The sequence below is a fragment of the Triticum aestivum genome, chromosome 1A, assembly GCF_018294505.1.
Source record: "Triticum aestivum cultivar Chinese Spring chromosome 1A, IWGSC CS RefSeq v2.1, whole genome shotgun sequence".
Taxonomy (NCBI): Eukaryota; Viridiplantae; Streptophyta; class Magnoliopsida; order Poales; family Poaceae; genus Triticum; species Triticum aestivum.
Genome location: NC_057794.1, coordinates 156,767,779 through 156,791,277, shown reverse-complemented (window position 1 = coordinate 156,791,277; position 23,499 = coordinate 156,767,779).

Below are 23,499 nucleotides of genomic sequence, written 5' to 3'. Positions count from 1 at the left end.
CTTATAGCGTTGCTAGTTGCAGGTGAAGATCGGAGACCGTTCCTTGTTGGAACATTATTTTCTTGTTGGGATATCATTATATTATCTTGTTATCTTAATGCATCTATATACTTGGTAAAGGGTGGAAGGCTCGGCCTCTCGCCTAGTGTTTTGTTCCACTCTTGCCGCCCTAGTTTCCGTCATATCGGTGTTATGTTCCCGGATTTTGCGTTCCTTACGCGGTTGGGTGATAATGGGAACCCCTTGACAGTTCGCCTTGAATAAAGCTCCTCCAGCAATGCCCAACCTTGGTTTTACCATTTGCCACCTAGCCTCTTTTTCCCTTGGGTTTCCGGAGCCCGAGGGTCATCTTATTTAAACCCCCCGGGCCAGTGCTCCTCTGAGTGTTGGTCCAACCTAGAGCCCCTTGCAGCGCCACCTCGGGGAAACTCGAGGGCTGGTTTTAGTTGTACGGATTGCTTATCCGATTGTGCCCTGAGAACGAGATATGTGCAGCTCCTATCGGGATTTGTCGGCACATTCGGGCGGTGTTGCTGGATTTGTTTTAACTTGTCGAAGTGTCTTGTAGAACCGGGATACCGAGTCTGATCGGAATGTCTCGGGAGAAGGTATATCCTTCGTTGACCGTGAGAGCTTGTCATGGGCTAAGTTGGGACTCCCCTGCAGGGATTTGAACTTTCGAAAGCCGTGCCCGCGGTTATGGGCAGATGGGAATTTGTTAATGTCCGGTTGTAGATAACTTGAACCTTAACTTAATTAAAATGAATCAACTGTGTGTGTTACCGTGATGGTCTCTTCTCGGCGGAGCCCGGGAAGTGAACACGGTGTTGGAGTAATGCTTGTCGCAGGTTGTTCTCTAGTTCTTCGTTCGCGCTTTGCCTTCTCTTCTCGCTCTCTTTTGCGAACAGGTTAGCCACCATATATGCTAGTCACTTGCTGCAACTCCACATATTTACCTTGCCTTACCTATAAGCTTAAATAGTCTTGATCGCGAGGGTGCGACATTGCTGAGTCCCTGTGTCTCACAGATTACTTCCAAACCAGATGCAGGGCCTGATGACTCCGTTCCAGATGACGCGCTTGAGCTTAAGTGGGAGTTCGACGAGGACTCACGCCGTTACTATGTGTCTTTCCCTGATGATCAGTAGTGGTGCCCGGTTGGGGCGATCGGGACTGTGTCGCATGTTGGGTTGATCTTTTATTTTGGCACCATAGTCGGGCCCTGAGTGATTGAATGATGTAATGCTATTTATGTACTTTGTTTGACGTGGCGAGTGTAAGCCAACTATGTTCCTTCCCCTTTTATTATTTATATTACATGGGATGTTGTGAAGATTGCCTAACTTGCGACATTGCTTTCAATGCGGTTATGCCTCTAAGTCGTGCTTCGACACGTAGGAGATATAGCCGCATCGAGGGCGTTACAAGTTGGTAATCAGAGCCTTCCCCGACCTTAGGAGCCCCCACTGCTTGATCGTTTTTAGCAGCCGTGTTGAGTCTAGAAAAATGTTTTGAGTCATTTAGGAATTATATATCGGAGAGTTTAGGAATTCTTTTTACTCCCCAGTCCCTTCATCGCTCTGGTAAGGCATCCTGACGTAGAGTTTTGACTCTTCTCTTCTCAAATTTCACTAAAAAAATTTAGGATCACGCGGGTATCTTGGAATCGTTCCGATGGATTTGTGACGAGAACATTGTTCTTGGTGCCTCCTGTCATTTAGGGGTTGTGGCAGTGTCCCGGGGAGTTGAGCTCCGAGGTGTTGTCGTCACAATTTTATCGTTGCAGTTCTGGAATACCTGAGTTTAGTACGCCGACATCGAAAATCTCTTTTATGCAGTTGTTGGTGAGATAACCTCGACGCCACCCAGTACTGGGGCGGGAGTTCGGGAGTATTGCCATAACTTGTATAACGGATGCTTTTCGAAGGTTGAGGTAGATGGTTTCCGAAGTTTTTCTCGGTTATGTGTTGAAGGATGGATACAGCTGGATGTAGGATTTGCTAGATTTGGGTGAGATATTATGCTTCCCCTGTATCCCCAACACCTGATTGCATAACCGGAAAGGTTCGGGAGTTTCATAGGTGGGAATTCTTGTAGCTCTAGTTCTTCTTCCACGGATATTTGGTTTGAGATTGGGATTTCTTACCGAGTATTTGTTCTTGATTCGTACCTTGTTGATTTATTCCTCTACCTAAATTCTAAGTGGCTTCTCAATTTATGGATATGTGACCATTTCAAGTGGAATGCATTCGTTCATTATGTTCGGATGTGAAGACTATATGTTGCAATTTCAACCCGCTTGATTCAGCTTCATTTTATCTGTCAATGTGCTAACGGATGTCACCCTCTTCAGGATGGCTCCCGCTAAGAGCAGCAATCAGAATCAGAATCAGGATCCGCCACCACCTCCCCCTCCTCCGGAGGCATGGCAAGCTGTGATGGCTGCTACCAATGCAAACACACAGTTTATCATGCAAATTCTTCAAGAGCGCAATCAAGCGAACCAAGGCAACCAAGGCAACAATCAGAATCACTTTGCTACACTCAACCAGTTCCTTGCTAACAGGCCAAAGACCTTCAGCAATTGTGTTGAGGCAACTGATGCTGACGATTGGCTCGTGGACTTATGCAAGCATTTCGAGTGCAGTAACGTCAGGCCTGAGGACTTTGTCAAGTTCGCTTCCTTCCAACTCAAAGACCAAGCTGCAGAATGGTTCCAGCAGTACAAGGATTCCAGAGGTGGCCGTGTGATTACCTGGGATGAATTCCGTCAAGACTTCAAAGCTCATCATATTCCTCAGAGCGTGGTTGAAAGCAAGCGTGAGGAATTCCGCAACCTGAAGCAAGGCTCTTTGTCTGTCTATGACTACAACAAGTTGTTTCAGAAGCTCGCCCGCTTTGCTAAGCAGGACGTCCCTGACGAGAAGAGCATGATATACCAGTTCAGGGGTGGTCTCAGAGAAGAAATCCAGCTAGCTCTTGTTCTCTTTGAGCCCTTGAGGTACGATGAGTTCTACAACATGGCATTGAAGCAAGAGGCTGCTCAACTGAGGTGTGATGCTTCCAAGAAGCGAGTCAGAGATGCTACTCCTTCTTCCTCTACTCAAGTGGCCAAGCAGCAGAAGTATTGGCTTCCTCCTCCTCCGTTCCGTCAGCCGTATCAGAAGAGCAAAGGTGGCAGTGGATCTTCCCACCCACCCAACCCTGGCTTTCAGAACAAGACTTCGTCTCAAGCTCCAAGATCGAGTGCTCCGTATCACCGTCCGCTTTCAGAGGTCACGTGCAACAAGTGCCAACAGAAGGGTCACTATGCCAACAAGTGCTTCAACCAGAGGCGTCTCCCTCCTCCTCCTCCTGTGAGATTGGCAAGTACAGTTGTGGTCAAGCATAACCCCAAGTACGCCAAGGTCAACATGGTGAATGCAGCTCAGGCAGAGGACTCGTCAGATGTCATCATGGGTAACCTTCCTGTTAACGATATTCCTGCAAGAGTTCTTTTTGACACTGGTGCATCGCATTGTTTCATCTCGAGACCTTTTGCATCTAAGCATGATTTTGTTACTCAAGTGTTGCCGAAACCGTTGGCTATTGTCTCTTCGGCCCGTCAAATGAAATCTCGAGTATGCGTTCCGGATGTTACAATCACTTTGGGTGACTATAAGTTCTTGTCTTCTCCAAATGTTCTTGGTGACTCGGATATTGATCTTATTCTCGGAATGGATTGGCTTTCTAAGCACAAGGCTCAGCTTGATTGTGCAGCCAGGCAGATTTAATTGACTCATTCGTCTGAGGATGTAATTGTCTTTGCCGCTCGTGATGATACCATCCGTCTATTTTCTCTCAATGAGAAGGGTGATCTGGATGCCATCTCGCAAATTCCAGTCGTTTGCGAATATCAAGACGTCTTTCCAGAAGAGCTTCCAAGAATGCCTCCGCACCGGCCAGTTGAATTCGTCATCGATCTTGAGCCTGGCACGGAACCAGTGTGCAAGCGTCCTTACAAGCTCGGAACTGAAGAGTTGAAGGAGCTAAAGAAGCAACTCGATATTCAAGAACGAATGGGTCTCATCCGACCTAGTTCTTCTCTGTGGGGTTGTGGAGTTCTTTTTGTGAAGAAGAAGGATGGAACGGACCAACTTTGTGTTGACTACCGTCCATTGAACAAGAAGACTATCAAGAACAAATACCCACTTCCCAACATCAACGAGCTGTTCGAACAACTCAAAGGTGCCCAAGTATTCTCCAAGCTTGATCTCCGTATGGGTTATCACCAGATTCGAATCCGTGAGCAAGATATTCCCAAGACGGCTTTCAGGACAAGCTATGGTTCATATGAATACACTGTCATGTCTTTTGGCCTCGTCAACGCTCCTCCGACTTTCTCTCGCATGATGAACTTCATCTTCAACGCCTACACCAATGACTTCGTTTTGGTCTATCTCGACGACATTCTGGTCTTTTCGAAGAACAAGGAAGATCATGCCAAGCACTTGCATTTGGTACTCGATAAGCTCAGGGAACACCAGTTCTATGCCAAGTTCTCAAAGTGCGAATTTTGGCTCGATGAGGTTCTTTATCTTGGGCATATCATCTCTGCCAAGGGCATTGCGGTGAATCCTGAGAAGGTGTCTGCAATTGTGAATTGGGAACCACCTCAGAACATGAAGCAACTCCGTAGCTTCCTCGGTCTCGCAAGCTACTGTCGAAGGTTTGTTGAGAACTTTTCAAAGATCGCGAAGCCTCTCTCAAATCTTCTCCAGAAGCACGTCAAGTACGTTTGGTCTCCGGAGTGTGACTTTGCTTTCAACACTTTGAAAGAGAAATTGGTCACCGCTCCAGTTCTGACTACTCCCGATGAATCCAAACCATTCGAGGTCTTCTGCGATGCCTCTCTCCAAGGTCTTGGTGCAGTGTTGATGCAAGAGAAGAAAGTTGTGGCCTATACCTCTCGCCAGTTGAAGCCTGACGAGAAGAACTACCCCACTCATGACCTCGAGTTGGCGGCAGTTGTGCATGCTCTTTTGACTTGGAGACATCTCTTATTGGGAAGAAAAGTGGACATCTTCACTGACCACAAGAGTCTCAAGTACATCTTCACTCAGCCTAATCTCAACCTCAGGCAGACTCGATGGGTCGAAATGATTCAAGAGTATAATCCGAGTATCGAGTATACTCCAGGCAAGGCCAATGTGATTGCTGACGCATTGAGCAGGAAGGCTTATTGCAACAGTCTGATTCTCAAGCCTTATCAACCCGAGCTTTGTGAAGCTTTCCGCAAACTCAATCTGCAAGTTGTTCCTCAAGGTTTCCTCGCCAACCTTCAAGTCTCTCCTACCTTGGAAGACCAGATTCGCCAAGCTCAACTTCTTGATGCTATGGTGAAGAAGGTGAAGATTGGGATTGCCAAGAGTCAACCCAAGTACAAGTGCTACCGCCTTGATGACAAGGATACTCTCTTCTTCGAGGATCGTATTGTTGTGCCCAAAGGTGACCTTCGTAAAGTGATCATGAACGAGGCTCACAATTCACTCCTCTCCATCCACCCTGGGAGCACGAAGATGTATCAGGACCTCAAGCAGGCTTATTGGTGGACTCGAATGAAGCGCGAAATTGCTCAGTTCGTGAATGAGTGTGATGCCTGCAGAAGAGTGAAGGCAGAACACCAAAGGCCAGCTGGTCTCCTCCAACCTCTTGCCATTCCAGAATGGAAGTTTGACCACATTGAGATGGACTTCGTGACTGGGTTTCCAAAGTCCAAGCGTGGCAATGATGCTATATTCGTTGTCATCGACAAACTCACTAAAGTGGCTCACTTTCTGCCTATCAAAGAGTCTATCACTGCAGCTCAATTGGCGGAGCTGTATACCTCTCGAATTGTCTCGCTGCACGGAATTCCTCAGGTGATCTCTTCAGACTGTGGCAGCATCTTTACCTCCAAGTTTTGGGAGTCTTTTCAGAAGGCCATGGGCACCAACATCCGCTTCAGCACAGCTTTCCATCCTCAAACTAGCGGTCAAGTCGAGCGTGTCAACCAGATTCTTGAAGATATGCTCAGGGCTTGTGTGATCTCCTTCGGCATGAAGTGGGAGGATTGTCTTCCATATGCTGAATTCTCCTACAACAACAGTTTTCAAGCAAGTTCGGGCAAGGCCCCATTCGAAATTCTGTATGGCAGGAAGTGTCGTACCCCTCTCAACTGGTCTGAAACCGGTGAACGTCAACTTCTGGGAAATGACTTAATCACAGAGGCAGAGGAAATGTGCAAAGTCATTCGAGATAACCTCAAAGCAGCGCAATCGCGCCAGAAGAGCTACTATGATAGTAAGCACCATGATTTGGCTTTCGAGATCGGAGATCATGTTTACCTCCGCGTCTCTCCAATGAAAGGTACTCGTCGCTTCGGTATCAAAGGGAAGCTTGCCCCTAGATACGTGGGACCTTTCAAGATCGTCAGCAAGAGAGGCAATCTCGCCTATCAACTCGAGCTTCCTTCAAACTTTGCAAATGTGCATGACGTGTTCCATGTCTCTCAGCTCCGCAAGTGCTTCAAGACTCCTGACCGCACCGTCAACTTCGAAGACATTGATCTCCAAGAAGATCTCTCTTATCGTGAGCACCCCGTTGCTATTCTTGAAGAGATCGAACGCAAGACTCGCAATAAGTCAATCAAATTCCTCAAAGTCAAGTGGTCACACCATTCCGACCGTGAAGCCACCTGGGAATGCAAGGATCACCTCCGTTCTGAGTACCCGGCATTCTTCCAGTCCTAGATCTCGGGATGAGATCCTTTCATAGTGGTGGAGTGTTGTAACACCCCGGATATGATTTACCTAATATGTAATCCAACTCTTGCCGTTTCCGGTGTTAAGTTATTTTATTTTCTCGAGTTCAGGTTTTTGTCTCCGTGTGTTGTTGTCGTTGTCATGCATCTCATATCATGTCATCATGTGCATTGCATTTGCATACGTGTTCGTCTCATGCATCCGAGCATTTTCCTCGTTGTCTGTTTTGCATTCTAGTGCTCCGTTCTCCTCCGGTGGTCATTTCTACCTTTCTTTCGTGTGTGGGGATTAAACATTTCCGGATTGCACCGAGACTTGCCAAGCAGCCTTGGTTTACTACCGGTAGACCGCCTGTCAAGTTTCGTACCATTTGGACTTCGTTTGATGCTCCAACGGTTAACCGAGGGACCGAGAAGGCCTCGTGTGTGTTGCAGCCCAACACCCTTCCAATTTGGCCCAAAACCTACCAAAACCCTCTCCATCATCTAGAGCGCTCGATCACGATCGCGTGGCTGACAACCGCACCTCATTTGGACACTCCTAGCTCCCTCTATGCCTATAAATAGGTCCCCTCCGAAATTCTCGTTTTCCTCTCCCCGAAACCCTAAATCCCCTTTCTCCGCGCCGGACATGTCCGTCTGCCGCCGGACACGTCGTGCCGCCGCCCGCGTCCATTGACAGAGCACCACGTGGCACCCCGCACAGTCTGCGCCGCCGCGGCCCGGACAGCCCGGATCGGGCCCTCCCCGGCCCGTAGCTCCCCGCGTGCCCCGCGCCTTCTTCCCCACGGCTGAGCCCGCTCTCGCCGGCCGGCGCCGCCACGCCGCCGTGGCCGCCTTCGACGCCAACGTCGGCGCCTCGCTCCGGCGCCGCCCCACCGCGCCGCTCCCGCCGGCCGACGCCGCGGCGCTCCGTCTGCGCCCGTCCGCGACCCCACCGGCTCCCTTCCCCACGGCAAGTACAACTCTGGCGTCTCCTACAACTCCGGCGAGCTCGAGCTCCAAGTCCGGCGAACCTCGTTTTCCGCGCAGCCCAGATCTAGATCTGAGATCCGAAATCTCGGGGTTGACTTTTCGTCCCTAACCCTAATTATATTGCCATGTTCATCGTGTCGTAACTTTGCATCCGTAGATCCGTTTTGGGCATATAGCATATCAAAATGTTCGTCTCATAGATCACATCATTTCATCTCATTGCATAATTTTCATTTGAGCTCATCTTGATGCCTGAAATGCTGTTGGAAGAGTGCTATTTGAGATAATTGTCAGATCTGCTGCTCCAAATAGCTATTTGTCATTTTTTTCCATGATTATTGTGTGCATGATATGCCCCTGAGCTCTACATATGTTTTGTTATATGCTTTGTCATATTTCCAGAGGTGCCATCCATGTATTTTTGTGATGTGTGCGGTGACTAGCACAAGCTTGCAAAGTGGTGCATTCGTTAATGCTGATTTCAGGGACTTAGCAATTCCACTAAGTCCTTGGACTGTTTTTATCAATATGCCATATGTTCTTGTTGTTTCCTAGTGATCCGTGCCTCTTTTGAGGATGATCAGTAAGGATGTTTTGTTAATCTTGTAGTGCTCTATCCATCCATGTCTTTGTTTGCAATTATGGAGCACCCTAGCTTGAGTCAATCGAGCTCTACTTTTGCTATTTCGTGAATCTGGGCAGATTGTCTACTTGTTGGCGATTTTGCCGAGGATGTTGTAGTTGATCCGTGCATGCTATGTTATTGTTCTTGCCATGTCTAGCTTGCCTAATGTGTATTCTTAATGGGTGTATGCTTAGATTGTCATGCCTTGCTCTGTAGTGAGTGCATCGAGCTCGTAAACATGCCTACTTGATATCTGATTTGCATGCTCCAGTTTTTCTCTAAGTCTGTGATCTGTTTATGTTTTTGCCATGTTCACATGCTTGCAAATGTATTTTCTGATCCCTTTTGGCTCAAGGTCACTATGGGACTTTTGTTAAGCTCTTTGAGTAGCTCCATTACATGCTTTACTTTGCCATGTTAAGTTCCTGTAGCATATAGTTTTCTTGCTCCAAAATGTGCTACCTGATCTGAAATTCCAGACAAGTGTTAATTTCACGAAGTCTAAAATCTGTTTACCAATTGCATTTTTTCCATGCTTGTTTGAACCTGTTAATGGATGAATTGGCCGTAGCTCGGTGTTCATCTTTTGTTAAGCATTATGAGTGGATCCATGCCATGTATTTTGTTGCCATATTTGGGTGTTGTAGCATGTTTGTCTTGTTGCATTTAGATGGTTACTTGCTGTATATCGCAGCCGGTGCCATATTTGAATTCCTTGCCATTTCCAAACCGTGTCTCCGATTCCGGTGTTCTTTATATCGATTTCAACCGAAATCACCTCACCTTTCCAGTGGCACACTTGGATTTCCAAGTTGAGGCCAGGTTCATTCATCTCTTGTCAAATCTTGCATATGCATCACATATCGCATCCCGCATAGCATCCCATGTTTGCATCATGTTGTTTGAGCTTTGCACATGGTTGATTGTGTCCTTTTTGCTTGTTTGTCTTGTTTGGGTAGAGCCGGGAGACGAGTTCTCTAATGAGGAGCCCGTTGAGTTTGCTTTCGAGGATCCAGTCAACTATGACAACTTTGTAGGCAAGATGATCATATCCTCGAAATCACTTCTATCTTTGCTTTGCTAGATGCTCGCTCTTTTGCTATGCCTATTCTACAATGCCTACCACTTGCTTATCATGCCTCCCAAATTGCCATGTCAAACCTCTAACCCACCATGTCCTAGCAAACCGTTGATTGGCTATGTTACCGCTTTGCTCAGCCCCTCTTATAGCGTTGCTAGTTGCAGGTGAAGATCGGAGACCGTTCCTTGTTGGAACATTATTTTCTTGTTGGGATATCATTATATTATCTTGTTATCTTAATGTATCTATATACTTGGTAAAGGGTGGAAGGCTCGGCCTCTCGCCTAGTGTTTTGTTCCACTCTTGCCACCCTAGTTTCCGTCATATCGGTGTTATGTTCCCGGATTTTGCGTTCCTTACGCGGTTGGGTGATAATGGGAACCCCTTGACAGTTCGCCTTGAATAAAGCTCTTCCAGCAATGCCCAACCTTGGTTTTACCATTTGCCACCTAGCCTCTTTTTCCCTTGGGTTTCCGGAGCCCAAGGGTCATCTTATTTAACCCCCCCCCCCCCCGGGCCAGTGCTCCTCTGAGTGTTGGTCCAACCTAGAGCCCCTTGTAGCGCCACCTTGGGGAAACTCGAGGGCTGGTTTTAGTTGTACGGATTGCTTATCCGATTGTGACCTGAGAACGAGATATGTGCAGCTCCTATCGGGATTTGTCAGCACATTCGGGCGGTGTTGCTGCATTTGTTTTAACCTGTCGAAATGTCTTGTAACCAGGATTCCGAGTCTGATCGGGTCTTCCCGCTAGAAGGTATATCCTTCGTTGACCGTGAGAGCTTGTCGTGGGCTAAGTTGGGACTCCCCTGCAGGGATTTGAACTTTCGAAAGCCATGCCCATGGTTATGGGCAAATGGGAATTTGTTAATATCTGGTTGTAGATAACTTGAACCTTAACTTAATTAAAATGAATCAACCGTGTGTGTTACCGTGATGGTCTCTTCTCAGCTGAGTCTGGCAAGTGAACACGGTGTTGGAGTAATGCTTGTCGCAGGATGTTTTCTAGTTCTTCGTTCGCGCTTTGCCTTCTCTTCTCGCTCTCTTTTGCGAACAGGTTAGCCACCATATATGCTAGTCGCTTGCTGCAGCTCCACATATTTACCTTGCCTTACCTATAAGCTTAAATAGTCTTGATCGCGAGGGTGCGAGATTGCTGAGTCCCTGTGGCTCACAGATTACTTCCAAACCAGATGCAGGGCCTGATGACTTTGTTCCAGATGACGCGCTTGACCTCAAGTGGGAGTTCGACGAGGACTCACGCCGTTACTATGTGTCTTTCCCTGATGATCAGTAGTGGTGCCTAGTTGGGGCGATCGGGACCGTGTCGCATGTTGGGTTGATCTTTTATTTTGGCACCATAGTCGAGCCCTGAGTGATTGAATGATGTCATGCTATTTATGTACTTTGTTTGACGTGGCGAGTGTAAGCCAACTATGTTCCTTCCCCTTTTATTATTTATATTACATGGGATGTTGTGAAGATTGCCTAACTTGCGACATTGCTTTCAATGCGGTTATGCCTCTAAGTCGTGCTTCGACACGTAGGAGATATAGCCACATCGAGGGCGTTACACCGGGCATGACCCAGGAAAGTGTGTCCGGCCGGAGTTAATCGAGCGTGGTGGGTAAGTTGGTGCACCCTTGCAGGGAAGAAAACATCTATCGATAGCCTATCCTACGGTTACGGACACTTGGAGTTGTATCCCAATCGATACAACTAGAACTGGATACTTGAGATGAGAAATGGATATGAAAAATGGATATGAAAAAAATGGATAGTATGGCTCTGGGATTGCTTTCTCACAGGGAGTCGAGAAAGGATCTCTGGCCGAGGTTGATAACACTAACTACTTTACATTATGTTGACATCTACTCTTCTATATCCTGCAAGATGCTTGAAGATGCTAGTCTTCGATAGGCTAGGCTTTCCCCTTCTCTTCTGGCATTCTGTAGTTTAGTCCACAGATACAGCCCATTTCCTTTGATACAGATGCATACTTAGTTTAGATCTGATGTAAGTCTTGCGGGTACTTTGGATGAGTACTCACGGCTGCTTTGCTACCTCTTTTCCCCCATACCCGATTGTTGCGACCAGATGGTGGAGCCCAGGATCCAGACGACACCACCGACGACTCCTACTACCCCGAGGGTGCCTACTACTATGTGGAGACCGCCGATGACCAGGAGTAGTTAGGAGGCTCCCAGGCAGGAGGCCTTGCCTTTTCGATCATTGTTGCTTTTGTGCTAGCCTTCTTAAGGCAAACTTGTTTAACTCATGTCTGTACTCAGATATTGTTGCTTCCGCTGACTCTTGTGTTTCGAGCTTATGTATTCGAGCCCTCGAGGCCCCTGGCTTGTAATATAAAGCTTGTTTTATTTTAATTTGTGTCTATAGTTGTGTTGTGATATCTTCCCGTGAGTCCTTGATCTTGATCGTACACATTTGCGTGTATGATTAGTGTACGGTCAAATCGGGGGCGTCACAGTAGTGTCGCGTTAGCAACATCCTGCAGTAGTGAATATATAAGTAGCTTCACCGAGGTCTTTCGTTGAAAAACTCCTTTGAAACACTCCTTTATGCTTTCCAGAAGATTCTACCTCATTTCCGATCAACAATATGTCATTCACATATACTTACCAGAAAGGCTCTAGCGCTCCTCACTCACTTTCTTGTAAATACAGGCTTCTCCAAAAGTCTGTATAAAACCATATGCTTTGATCACACTATCAAAGCGTATATTCCAACTCCGAGAGGCTTGCACTAGTCCATAAATGGATCGCTGGAGCTTGCACACTTTGTTAGCACCTTTAGGATCGACAAAACCTTCTGGTTGCATCATATACAACTCTTCTTTAAGATATCCATTAAGGAATGCAATTTTGACATCAATTTGCCAAATTTCATAATCATAAAATGCGGCAATTGCTAACATGATTCGGATAGACTTAAGCATCTCTATATGTGAGAAGGTCTCATTGTAGTCAACACCTTGAACTTGTCGAAAACCTTTCGCAGCATGTCGAGCTTTGTAGACAGTAACATCACTGTCATCGTCAGTCTTCTTCTTGAAGATGCATTTATTCTCTATTGCTTGCCGATCATCGGGCAAGTCAACCAAAGTCCACACTTTGTTCTCATACGTGGATCCCATCCCAGATTTCATGGCCGCAAGCCTTTTTGCGGAATCTTGGCTCATCATCGCTTCCTCATAATTCGTAGGCTCATCATGGTCAAGTAACATGACTTCCAGAACAGGATTTCCGTACCACTCTAGTGTGGATCTGTCACACCCTGATTTTCATGGCACAACACTTAAGATGTTAAGTCATGATAAAATGAGGTTTGAAAAAAAAACTTTTGCATTATTTGACTTTTTATTTGAGTTGGTTTTCTCTCTGTGTTTTCAAGTGCTCTTTAAAGTCAACACAACTCCACCTTCTGTACTTCATCTCCTTTGACCCAAACTTCTGCCCAATGATCATGCCATGTGTATAGTGCAATATAGTATTTTCTTACAAAAATAATTTGGCCAAAAAGTATTTTCAAAAATTAGTTTTCCAAAAAACCCTGAGTTGAGGTTTGCACTGCAAGTACTTGATTTGGGGTATGAAAAATATTTCAAAGAGTATATTTGAAACCTATTAGATATAGGACTTCCATAAACCACAAAAATATAATTTTAAAAGTTATTTTCCTATTTTATTTAAAAGCTTTTTCTTAAGTCCAGAAATGGTCTTTAATAGGGAAAAATTATTTTATTGTTTTAAAAATATTTTACAAAAATCAGGGAAACTTAGTGGGCATATATTTCCCATATATAAGAGTTTTAACACATGGTCATGTTCAAAATATTGGTCAAATCCCTCAAAAACCCTTTCTGGATATTTCAAGCTTTTGAAATATTTACAAAGGAAATATTCTCCAAAAATTCCAAGAAAATTCTAGCATGTCACATATGACATGTTTGATGATCTTGGCAAGTATCATGTGATGGAGAATAGTATAACCCCATGAAATCCCCTCAAAACCATTTCTGTCCATTTTGAAGTTTGAGCAACTTTACATTGCCAAACATGTCCAAATGTTCTCAAACCTTGTGAACATTCTCAAATGGTCTAATAGTTCATCTATACCAAATGGCACAAGTTGGAGAAAATGTTATATTGATCAAAGTGCCCCAAAACCCTCTCTGACCAGAATCAAATTTGAACAACTTTGTACTACCAACTTTCTCTCCTTGACCCCAACATTTGTGAGAATGTTCACATGACCGAATGAGGCCACTACACCAAGTGGTTCATCAATGGGAAGTGGTTTTCTCAACTAGATCTACACAAGTTCATTTCTTCTAATTTCTATGGTTTACAAAAGTTGCATTGGCAACTTTGCCCAAATGGACTCAACCTTGGTGGAACATATTATTATCTCATGCTATTTGACCCTGTCAAGCCTCATGACAATAGGAGTTCATCTTCTTGCCCAAACCAGCAACAAACACCTTCTGCCATTTTACTAAAACCCTTGTTTTGACCACTTCCACTCTTCTCCATGGCCTCAAATTTTTACCACAGCCCCTCCTAGTCCCCTTGCACCTCCAGTAGCAATGGCAAATCCATAGCTCAATTATTGGAGGGGTAAAACCCCACTTTCTCTCTATGGACAGCCCCTTTCCCTCTCTCCCTCAACCTCTCTCCTCTCCTACTGGCTGTCCAGGGCATCCAAGGCCCTCTCCCCTTTGTTTACTCCTCCCTAAACAACTTAGACACAAGTGGCCGCGCCCTACAAGCCAAAGGCATGCCCTGGCATGCAATTGGCGTTCTCCAGAGCGCGCTACAGTGCACACCCGCACTGTAGCCATCCCCAATCCACAGCGTCTGGCCACCTCGGGCCTGGCCCTTGCGCCAGTCGAGGTGCCTCGACGTCCTCATCACGCCACGCCTTTGTCCCCCTCCTCCTTCTCCCTCCTGCTGCCCTTGCTCGCACGCGCGCCGGCCGCCCGAGAGCTCCAATGAGCGGCCTCACACACACGGTGCCCCTGGCCCTCCTCCTGCTCTCTTCCTACACCCGCTCACTCTGGACCAACCCCACGAGCGCCCCAAACACACTCAAACAGGCCCCTGTGACCCGTGGCGACGGCAACGAGCTCACCGGTGCACAAGTCCATGGTGGACCATCGCGCGGCTATATAAGCCCGCCCCGGGCCGCTCCGGTGGCATTCGCCTCCTCCTCACACCCCCAAGAACACGCCCGCACCACCCAAACGTCCTCAAGGGGCTTCTTTGCTCGGGATCGACCGGAGATCCGCCGCCTCGGGTCGCCGTCGATCCAGAGGTACAGGCCCTCTCCGCCCCCACTCTCACTCGATCTGGAGCCGCAGGAGCCCACTGATCATTTCCCCTTCCTCTTCCGCATCGGTTGCAGGCCGAACGGAGCAGTCCGTCAACCTCCCGAAGCTCCTCCACCGTGCCTCCTCGTCGCCGGCGAGCCAGGCCACCCCGGCGACCAACTCAGGCACCACCCGAACGGCAACACGACAAGGAGTCCAACGGTGCCATCAGCTCACCCCGTCGTGCCCGGAAACGTCGCCGGTCAGCACGCCGACCCTCTGGTCGCGAGGTCAGAGATGACAGGCGGGCCCCGCCTATCATCCTCATCTCTCTCTCACCCCCTCTCTATCCCACTGGTAGCTGGGCCCCGCCCATCAGGTTCAAACCTGGCGCGCACGCGCATCGGCTCGGCTGGGCCGCGTCGCTGGCTGGGCCGCTGCCCTGCGGCAGTTCTGGCCCAGCAGGCACAGTGCCCCTTCCCCTTTTCCTTTTTCTGTCACTTTTACAATAATTCCACAGGATAAAATATATGTCCAAATAAATTAATTCCAACTCCTAAGTTCCTAAAGTATTGTAGCCTATTTAATGGTGCAACTTTCATTCAAATCCAACAACCTTTTCTTCATTGTAAATATGTAAATGTGATTTTAAGCATTTAAATATACCTTTGTAAATCCATTTCTCCTATTCTGCTACTCCAAATCCAAAACTAGGAATTTTCCCCTTCTTAGTTTTCACCCTAGTATTTAACAAAAATGAGTTGACATTTTTCTGAGAACTTTGGTTTTTTCTGTTTTACTATTGCCTTACTTTCTCGTTATTTTCTTGCGGCGAATAGATCTCGTATTTGACGAAGTAGTTGGATAAGAAGAAGGAGAAGGATTTGAAGACTTTGAAGACCAAGGCAAGCAGCCCTTTGACCATGTCTATGAAACCCTTTTTATGCATGTCATATAGCACTTTATTAGTGTTGCATCGGAATCATGATGAGATGGTAACCACTTTGATGGATTGCCTCTATTACTTCCTCGTTGATACTTGCATTGTGCATGACCCTACCTCCTTATGAGGGTTATGCCGGTGGGAGTAGATAGGATGCTAAAGTAGTTGCTACGCAAAAAGGGACGGGAATAAGCATGGTGATGGAGACAAAGTATTTTCCAAAAGACTTTTCGAAAAACCCCATCGGGTGCCACTTATGCCCGGGGGAGATGATGGGTTGGGTAACCACTTGATGACGAAGTGGTGTAACGAGGCAAGTGTGTTTGTTTTTTTTTAAAATGGATTGGTTTAAGTTGCGACCGTTATTCCAACCTTACATGCGCAACCACTCTACCCTTGTATGGGAAAGGGCATTATTGATTACCTAGGCCGGTACTAGCTTGGAGCCCGCATTACTAGTGACAGGAGAGTTGTTGGTGCCTTCTCTCAGGACGGGGTCGTGCCAGGTAGGGCGGCCATGACTGTTTTCACAGGGCACCGGATACACCGTTGTGTCCCCTCTCGGATGTTACGATCTCGAGTGAGTCTCGTATGATGTACATCGTGAGGATACGGAACAACGAGTGGACTCCTTGTTAGTGTCGTCTAGGGAAAGATAGTGATCGGGTGCTTACCCCGGGTATTTGAGGTACCGCGGGTCGTGGATGACACGGAAGTTTCCCGGATCTTGTGGGTAAAGTGTGCAACCTCTGCAGAGTGTAAAACTATTCGAATAGCCGTGTCCACGGTCAAGGACAGTTGGGTAACCGCTCTTGGGCTACGTCCACATGTTACAAACCAGTGTGTGTGTTTGGATAAGTGGGAAGATCTACGTGGGTCAAGTCAAAGGACTTGACATGATTGAGTTGGGTTGATGCCCACTCTATTTATGTTGATATCTGTAACCTGTCCTCATGGTTACTTGAATTCTCCTGATGCATGTATTACAAGTTGTTGAGCATGTCATTGCACTCAAAACTAGCTTTCTGCAAAAATTTACCTATATCATGCATTGTTCAATCTTGAACCAAAACATGGGTTGCTTGCGAGTACATTCAAAGTACTCATTGGCTTGCCACTGGTTATTTTATTGGCCAGGCATGAAAGAACATGATATAATGAAGAGTACCTTGGTGATGAACATGCGAGCTAGGACGCTTCCCAGTCAGAATGCCTGTAGGGTTAAGGCAGATGGCATGGGTCCAAGTCATCGACGAAGATTTCCGCTGCGATGTTACACTCAAGACTCAACCATAATGGTCCTACTTGTGTAATACGGTACGTATGGATGTAAGACTCTTGTTATTCAGCTTCTGTGCGTTTAGTGAGCATTGATCTCTGGGATCACTGTACACGTGCATTCGATGATCACGACTTATGAGTCGGGGTCCCCACAGAGCTGGTATCAGAGCCATCCTGACTGTAGGAAGCCTTAGTTAGCATTGTCGTTAGTTAGGGTAAAACTATTTCCAAAACTACTACTAATCTTCAAAACTATCTATACTTCTCTTCCCTTCTCAGTTTTTCGAAAACTAAGGTATACTTTCCTTATTGATCTCTTCCCCTTCAAAACCTTTGGTCGCTAGAACCCTTATTCCCCTGACCACTGGATTCCTTGTAATCCTCGTGGATAATCTAGAAGGAAGATGCCTTGGAAGACATTCACCCACATCTCCTGAACACAAGATTGGCGACATCACAACAAGACGATACCAACAGAAGATACATCCTCGAGGGATGAGGACCTGAAGACCCAGGAGATGGTGACACCCTTGACATTGCCCCAAGATGATGCAACCTTAGCCTACGACGATCAGGGCATAGGATATGCAAGATCATGATATACATCGCTAATAGGGTAACCCTGTCACTACTGTTGTTGTATCGGTGACCACCGGTGGATGAGAACCTAGCCATTTGGTCCTCCTCACTATAGTGAGCAGGAAAACGGTTCTCTTCATCCCCCGCTCACGGTGACGATATTGTCAACAATGTGTCTGATGGATTGGACCTCTATTATGCCTTGTTAATGTCATTGCATAAAGGATGACCACCTGGAACCGCCGACACCTTAAAAAGGCAAAAGCGATCATCATGATTAAGAGGACAAGAGAAGACCAAGTCAATGCCAGCTACGAGGAGCCACCTTCACCCCATCATCTCATCGGGCGAGAAGTGTTGAAGATTCTTCAGGCCAACCCGGATCATTTCATCAAACAACTACAAAAGACGTAGCGACACCTGAGGAAAAATCCAGAAGACTGCACGAGGCACGAAGTAAAGCACGACTACTTAGTCCAAGAACCCCTAGGGTAGGATGAGTCGTGTACCCCCTATGCGCAGTCGAGTCTATATGATGGTTTGAATAGAACCATGACTGTGTGTTGCTTGTTTTTATTTGTTTGTGTTTTGATATCAGTCGCCCTTTTTGACCTAGGCAACAAGTACGTGATTATATCACCTTACTTATCTTAATGCCTGTGTTTGGCCCTTTCGGCACTTGTTGTTTGCACTTGCACTATAGAACCCCCTTTAGGCATCACCCTCCTCTATGCTACTCTTCCCTCTCATCTCTCTCTCCTTAACTGAAGATCGGCAAGACAAGGTACACCAAGGATTCTACTTCGACAACCAACTAGCAATAAAGACTTCTGCTACAATCTCCACGACCAAGTGCAACCCTGTAAAATTATGTTTAACCCTCAAGATTAGAGACCCATTCCTAGACCATTCAAGACTTCATAAGATACCCCAGCTCGAATCCTTAACCATGTGCTTAACCCACAGAATTGCAAGAGAACCTGTTAAGCCTCCGTAACCTTGCTTATCACTGGGTTCATTATGGAACTAGTGGACATAGTGAACGAGCACATTATCATCCTAAGATAGCACCAAAACTGACGATGCCATAGGGAAGACCAATTTGAGGATATAGGAAGAGAGGACAAATGACTTGATGAGTTTATATCAATGACTTTGAGGAATCATCTGAGACTATTTGGTGGATTATGAGGCTTTCATGTTGGTGGATGAACGTGGCTAGATCATGATTATAGAGTAGCATAGCTTTCTTTACCCCTGGATAAATTGGATTTAGTGGGACAATTAAGACTGCAAGCTGGATTCTTGGAAGTATAAGGATTTGACTTAGCCAGGGGATATTGATAGAAGATAGTTGGCATTACGATAATGACTTGGGGAGACATATAGAAATTCTCGTTGGGCATGAGATTTCGATTTAAGTAGGTGATCCTAGTTGAGTATAGATGATGAGTGAGTCTACATGGTTCGGAGTAAATTGGATTTAAACTGATGATCTCGATCATGATACCATGTTTCTTGGAGGACAATAAACTAGGAGATTGGGTTAATTGTTGGAGTTGATTTAGGGATCTATATAAGCTCGACCTTGGAGTTACTTGACCCCGATAATGGGAAATTGGTGGACTGACTATAGTAAAGATAACCCTTTTCAAGTATATGAGGATTATAGGACATTAGAAGATCATGTGGAACAACATAAACATTGGATTTGTAGAATTAATGGATTATGTAGTGATGGAAGTTAATGGGCTCTTGGAGTTGATTCATAGGAAGGAAACAAGATCTTGGAGTGGCTTACGACGTGTTTCCTTAGGATAGAGGTGCTTTATCTTAGACCTTGGAAGAAAAGGCTGAGCACTTGGATTCTCATGTTTAACTCCATCTTGGAAGCTTGTATACCCATGGATTTTTAGGGATAGCCATACATATGAGTTTGGGGATCGTAGACATATATGATTTTGTTAGACCTCCTCTCGGGAGCCATGAGGATATGAATCACATGAGTGATGATTGGAGTTGACCTATATGTAATGATGCTATCAGTGATATGATGTGATTTGTTTAAAGGACTAGATAGAACAATTGGCATCTCAGAAACTTTGCCCAAGGATAAGATGATAAACGTTCACTCGCGCACTAGATCCTTGAAACCCTTAAGCCCTACTAAGCTACAACATGGTCGGATCATAACTTTGGGTCTTGACTCTAGATCGAAAACACCTTGGCCCACACTCAACCGTTACCACCACCAATGCCCCAGCCTACCTTATGTACCCCATGAACAGAACCTTCATGGAGTACTTGGTCACGTTGGTTGTCACTTTTACTTGGCGACCTACTCGTCTAACTGAAGATGGAAGAAGAATCGTTCAGCTGGTTAAGGAACATCTGAAGATCGCCATGTCAAGGAGGAAGAACTATACCAACCACTACCGTCAAGAAGTGAATTTCCTCGTCGAAGACCGTGCGTATCTACAAACCACTCCCCTCTAAGGAACCAAGCATTTCCATGACAAGGAGACCCACACCAAGATTCATCAGCCCCCTCCGAGATCACCTCAAGATGAAGAGTAGATGGCTACTAGCTAGAGTTACCACCTGAGTTACCCATTGTGCACAATGCTTTCCATGCATCACAACCCCGAAAGTGTTTCCAACTTCCTAACTTGCCCGATCTCTACGAGGGCATTAACCATCGAGCCATCAACCCCTAGCCCAATCTAATCTACCGCAAGCTACCCATTAGCAACCTAGATCAAGAGGAGCATCATACACGAAGCCACACCATCAAGTACTTCAAGCTCAAAGGAGCACTACACGGAAGCAGAAGCAACATGAGGACTTGAAGACTACCCCGAATCCAAGTTTCCATACTCCTTTCCGCGCCTAGTTTGGGAATCTCGGGGACGAGATTCTTGTAAGGGGGGTAGGTCTGTCACACCCTGATTTTCATGGCACAACACTTAAGATGATAAGTCATGATAAAATGAGGTTTGAAAAAAAAAACTTTTGCATTATTTGACTTTTTATTTGAGTTGGTTTTCTCTCTATGTTTTCAAGTTCTCTTTAAAGTCAACACAACTCCACCTTCTGTACTTCATCTCCTTGACCCAAACTTCTGCCCAATGATCATGCCATGTGTATAGTGCAATATAGTATTTTCTTACAAAAATAATTTGGCCAAAAAGTATTTTCAAAAATTAGTTTTCCAAAAACCCCTGAGTTGAGGTTTGCACTGCAAGTACTTGATTTGGGGTATGAAAAATATTTCAAAGAGTATATTTGAAACCTATTAGATATAGGACTTCCATAAACCACAAAAATATAATTTTAGAAGATATTTTCCTATTTTATTTAAAAGCTTTTTCTTAAGTCCAGAAATGGTCTTTAATAGGGAAAAATTATTTTATTGTTTTAAAAATATTTTACAAAAATCAGGGAAACTTAGTGGGCATATATTTCCCATATATAAGAGTTTCAACACATGGTCATGTTCAAAATATTGGTCAAATCCCTCAAAACCCTTTCTGGATATTTCAAGCTTTTGAAATATTTACAAACGAAATATTCTCCAAAAATTCCAAGAAAATTCTAGCATGTCACATATGACATGTTTGATGATCTTGGAAAGTATCATGTGATGGAGAATAGTATAACCCCATGAAATCCCCTCAAAACCATTTCTGTCCATTTTGAAGTTTGAGCAACTTTACATTGCCAAACATGTCCAAATGTTCTCAAACCTTGTGAACATGCTCAAATGGTCTAATGGTTCATCTTTACCAAATGGCACAAGTTGGAGAAAATGTTATATTGATCAAAGTGCCCCAAAACCCTCTCTGACCAGAATCAAATTTGAACAACTTTGTACTACCAACTTTCTCTCCTTGACCCCAACATTTGTGAGCATGTTCACATGACCAAATGAGGCCACTACACCAAGTGGTTCATCAAGGGGAAGTGATTTTCTCAACTAGATCTACACAAGTTCATTTCTTCTAATTTCTATGGTTTACAAAAGTTGCATTGGCAACTTTGCCCAAATGGACTCAACCTTGGTGGAACATATTATTATCTCATGCTATTTGACCCTGTCAAGCCTCATGACAATAGGAGTTCATCTTCTTGCCCAAACCAGCAACAAACACCTTCTGCCATTTTACTAAAACCCTTGTTTTGACCACTTCCACTCTTCTCCATGGCCTCAACTTTTTACCACAGCCCCTCCTAGTTCCCTTGCACCTCCAGTAGCAATGGCAAATCCATAGCTCAATTATTGGAGGGGTAAAACCCCACTTTCTCTCTCTGGACAGCCCCTTTCCCTCTCTCCCTCAACCTCTCTCCTCTCCTACTGGCTGTCCAGGGCATCCAAGGCCCTCTCCCCTTTGTTTACTCCTCCCTAAACAACCTAGACACAAGTGGCCGCGCCCTACAAGCCAAAGGCATGCCCTGGCATGCAATTGGCGTGCTCCAGAGCGTGCTACAGTGCACACCCGCACTGTAGCCATCCCCAATCCACAGCGTCTGGCCACCTCGGGCCTGGCCCTTGTGCCAGTCGAGGTGCCTCGACGTCCTCATCACGCCACGCCTTTGTCCCCCTCCTCCTTCTCCCTCCTGCTGCCCTTGCTCGCATGCGCGCCGGCCGCCCGAGAGCTCCAATGAGCGGCCTCACACGCGCGGTGCCCCTGGCCCTCCTCCTGCTCTCTTCCTTCACCCGCTCACTCTGGACCAACCCCACGAGCGCCCCAAACACACTCAAAAGGCCCCCGTGACCCATGGCGATGGCAACGAGCTCGCCGGTGCACAAGTCCATGGTGGACCATCGCGCGGCTATATAAGCCCACCCCGGGCCACTCCGGTGGCATTCGCCTCCTCCTCACACCCCCAAGAACACGCCCGCACCACCCAAACGTCCTCAAGGGGCTTCTTTGCTTGGGATCGAACGGAGCTCCGCCGCCTCGGGTCGCCGTCGATCCAGAGGTATGGGCCCTCTCCGCCCCCATCTCGCTCGATCTGGAGCCGCAGGAGCCCATTGATCATTTCCCCTCCCTCTTCCGCATCGGTTGCAGGCCGAACGGAGCAGTCTGTCCACCTCCCGAAGCTCCTCTGCCATGCCTCCTCGTCGCCGGCGAGCCAGGCCACCCCGGCGACCAACTCCGGCACCACCCGAGCGGCAACACGACAAGGAGTCCAACGGTGCCATCAGCTCACCCCGTCGTGCCCGGAAACATCGCCGGTGAGCACGCCGACCCTCTGGTCGCGAGGTCAGAGATGACAGGCGGGCCCCGCCTGTCATCCTCATCTCTCTCTCGCTCCCTCTCTATCCCACTGGCAGCTGGGCCCCGCCCGTCAGGTTCAAACCTGGCGCGCGCGCGTCGGCTCGGCTGGGCCGCGTCGCTGGCTGGGCCGCTGCCCTGCGGCAGTTCTGGCCCAGCAGGCACAGTGCCCCTTCCCCTTTTCCTTTTTCTGTCACTTTTCCAATAATTCCACAGGATAAAATATATGTCCAAATAAATTAATTCCAACTCCTAAGTTCCTAAAGTATTGCAGTGTCAGGACCCCGACTCAATGCCACATCGATCTAGAATGTAACACCTCATATCACTTTGCGGCCTCACGCACGGTATTCCCACGGGTGTCGTCTTACCTTTGCCTGGGACCGTTTGCGCCTTTTGGCACACGTATATGACAGTGTCGCTAGCATCCATATGATAAGGAGCCCGGGCTGACATGGCTAGTCGTAAACCCAAAGCGGCACAGACTTACAGGGACAGGCATCCATGACCCAGCTTCGAACGTGTCGGTCATCAGCAAGTGGGTCCGGGCTGTAGCACTGGGCTAGCAGGACTCCGGTAAACCGGGCTGTAGCGGGCTAACAGGACTCCGGTACTCAAAGCGTGACAT